Source organism: Physella acuta, unplaced genomic scaffold (assembly GCF_028476545.2).
Source record: "Physella acuta isolate Inbredline_101_S28 unplaced genomic scaffold, ASM2847654v3 ptg000883l, whole genome shotgun sequence".
Lineage (NCBI taxonomy): Eukaryota > Metazoa > Mollusca > Gastropoda > Physidae > Physella > Physella acuta.
The window spans coordinates 575,396-579,536 of NW_026732400.1; positions in this window are offsets into that span (position 1 = coordinate 575,396).

Sequence of the window (4,141 nt, forward strand, 5' to 3'; positions counted from 1 at the left end):
AACGAGTGATCGCCCCTCGGTTATGTGTAAGATCTAATCTAGATCCAAAATAAATTCGCAATTTTTGTCAATGTAGGGATTCTGACTTGTTTAACAATTTGTTACACGCTAGGTGTTGTTGTATATTGTATACACATACACAGATACACATAAAAGCCTATATATAAAAATAGGTAAAATCTTAGTTTAGCGTCGTAAATTCGGCCAAAACTAGTAATGTAGGAGAGAGTGAATTAATGAATATGTCATTTAATATGAGTATATTTTCGTATATTTTGATAAAATATTATAAATAATTGAATAATAGATCACCATTTACGGTTAAATCAATTTAAATATCCTGAAATTAATTTTTATCAACCCTGTTCGAGATAGTATTAAAAACAGCAGCCATCTTAAGAAATTGTTATTTAGAGTAGCTTCCCTTTTATTTCTATTCGTATGAAAATGTATTTAAATATGATTGTCTTGTTGTATAGTCCGTATTACAAAGCATTTTTTTTTTAATTCTGCTCTTTAAAAACTGAATTTCCTAACAAACAACTTTATTAATTCTAGAAGCATTGTGAGATGCAACTTGTATTCATGTATTAAATCACGTTTTTTTTACTAATGTTAATTTGATCTTACTATTACTATATAGTTTGAGTTTTTTCTTATTGTTTGAATGTTCACTATTTTCATTTCAGGTTTTTCTTTTCATCAATTAGTGATTCTATCGTAACTTATGACATTTTTTGCTTCTCTTTACCTTAATTAAACCCCAAACTCCGTCATATTTTTGTTGTCAATGTCACAAGTCATAATGTAAAAAATTAAGCTTCACTCTGCCTTATCTAAGATCTCTAACCATAATTTTGACAACATTAAATGTTTGTCATCATTTATATATACAGAGAGACAAAATGTATTATCCACCAGCTTCCCTCGTAAAACATCATCTAAAACAATGAGCCAGTCCACCCCTTAAGTGCGTGTTGTCATTATGGTCGATCGCAAGTCTCCACCTGCCAGACACATGTTGGTTATCCTTTGTTGTCAAATTGTCAATATCAAGTACACAAGTGAGTGATATGGGGTTGTCCATAAATGATGTCACATATGATTTGCTACGGGAGTGAGTGAAGATTTGTGACGTCAACTCAGGCGGATTTGCAATTTATGACGTGTCGGTCTCATGAAAGGAGGTGAACGGGGAAAAATACCTAGGTGGTTGATGGAGAACCTCTATAATGCTTTGTTCGATCAAAATAACGATAAATAAGCATTTGTATACGTATACCTTGCTTAAAACGAATCATCACAAATGTTGCAAGCCTGCTAGTTTAAGACATTCGGCAAAACGGCCGCAACACATTATCCCCGTCAAAAAGGCTTGCCACCAAATGCCTGCCGACGAATAAGCCGCGTCTAATGCGGGGCGTTAGGAATACGGCCATTAGCATGGACCGCGTTAGAGCACAAGTAGGCTATTGCGCTTTGTAAGATGACGTAAATACTTAAATTCAATTTCGCTAAACTGCGCGAAAATTTAGTAATGTTCCATCGTTTGAGGAAATTTATTTTCTTGGACTTAAATTAAAATATCATGTTGACTGTCTGGCTCATAATTTCCGAATATCACTTTTAATGTATCAAGATTCAGAACTATAATTTACTTTAATATAAGTGTATTCTTATCGTTTATTGTGGTTTTTATAAAGCGCAGAGCAGCTACAAAATCGGGCGGCCATCCTGTTTTCACCAAGCTTCTTTTGGAGCTTAATATGGGTAGTCTAGTTCTATACGGTGTGAGCTTAATACATTTTTAAAGGGCCGAAAGTCTCAAGACAGCAAGCTTGCAGAAATAACTACGTACGTTTAAATGGACGAGTGATAGATGTGTTAGGGGCTGTTTAATGAACACCAACTTATGTAATCAAATTAAACGTCGCATAAGCGTCACAAAGACAGTGCTTGTTGTTTTTAGCGCAATTTCCATTCTGGAGAATTGCGTTTATTAACTCGTCATTTCTGGGAATGGATGGATGGATGGATGAATGTGTGTCCGGGCTTTAAGTCGTATCTCCTCCTCAACGAAGCAATATCGATGAATAGTTCCAAAAGCAATTATGTTAAGCAAGTTACGAGAATGAGCATAGGCCATAAAAATTCCGGGTTTCTTTCATGTATTTCCCGGAAAAGCCAAAAAACCTCGAAAAAAAATCAGTTTTTGGCCCATATCTCGGCAACCAGACCACTTAGCGACTTGAAACATGTACCAATCGATTCCTGTCATAATTTAGAACAATATTGCCGAAGAAAGTTTTCAAAAATATTCTCTCGTTCGGTCACAAATTTTAAAATTTCATAAACACCTACAAACCGATTGTTCTTCTAGCTTGAACGCACCCCAACATTATACGTCAGAGCTATTTTTAGATAACATAAGGAAATTGCGCACAAATGTCACTAGACTTTTTTAATTAACTTGTTTTTTATAAAATTAGCCTAACGGTCGGCGGTACCGGTACATGACGTCACGTGCGAGTGTTAACTCGGTGACGATCTGCTAAGTGGGGGAATGAAAAAGGTGGGGTTCAAGAAATGCGACTCGGCAAGCTTTTTAGATTTCTTGACCCTTCTTAATAGTTCTTTCATCCCCACTGAGAAAATGGATCACCAATGAATGACGCGTCATACTTCTACAGCTGGTCTTTCTCCCACAATCATCCCGTTTTCACGAAAAAAAAAAACCTGACCCGTCTCCAAAATCACATCGCTGAGTTATACTCAACCTCTCCCCACCACAAATCAATATTTCTATCTGAAACAATATGTTCATATGTTTGCTCTGTAATAATACACGCTATCATTACTATATTAAGAGCGACGTCATTTATGAGCGATCTAATATTGATTTGCTTACTGCAAATAAAGTGTTCAAAAGTTCGACCTCCCAACAATTGTTGTGGTCTTGGATGCACACTATTAAGTCTGATAAGATCTATTAGTCATTCATGTCAACTATATTAAAAAAAAAGAAAAATTACTATACAGGGGGTCATCCATAAATGATGTCACGCTTTTTTTTACGATTTTTACCTCCCCCCCTCCCCTCCGTCACACGTCGTCACAAAAAGCCAGACCCCCTCCCCTAAAATGACGTCACACCTCAGCCTACAACCCCCCTCAAAATTGCAGTTGAATTGTTTTTAAACAGCTATATTTTTCCAAAATCTTGTCTGAACTCTGTCAAAATAGATTATTTTAATCAATTGTTATTACAATGTATTAAAACAGTTTTTTTAAAACGCAAAATAACGTCTATAATTCGTTTTGTAACATTGCTTTTTTAAAATGCAATGTGTGACGTAGCACCATCTGAACCCCTCCCCCTCCCACTCATCACACAACGTCACAAAATTACGGACCCCCCTCCCCCCTACGAGTGTGACGTCATTTATGGACGCCCCCCCCCCCCCGGCATATATTAAAACAATACAAAACAATCATATTAAACCACAAAATCAACACAAAAGACATGCGAATAGACAATTTATTGTTTTTAAAACATGGCCGCTGCTTGTATTTACTCATTGTTGTCTCGAACGGGGGAGTTTAAAGTTTATTCCAGGATATTTATGACTGGTTTGGTCTTGGATTGTGATTTGTTATTCAATTATCTGTTATATTGTGTAAAATATGACATAAATATGGCCAAATGAAAGAAATATTCATTAGTTACCTTCATCGCACATTACTAGCTACGTTGTAATTTACGACGCTAAACTAAGATTTTACCTAAAAATATATGTATAGAATCTAAATATAAATCTAAATATAAATAAATAAATAAATAAATAAATAAATAAATAAATAAATAAATAAATAAATAAATAAATAAATAAATAAATAAATAAATATATATATATATATATATATATATATATATAATATATATATATATATATATATATATATATATATATATATGTGTGTGTGTGTGTGTGTGTGTGTGTTACGGTCAAAGCCCGAAGTCGGCCAATGCTAGGATTGGCCGGCCAATCCGCACATTGGCCAATATCGCCTCGCATAGGTCGGTCAAAGTCCGAAACGTTGCTTGATTTCGGCCTTTGGCCGGCCAGTCCGCGGACTGGCC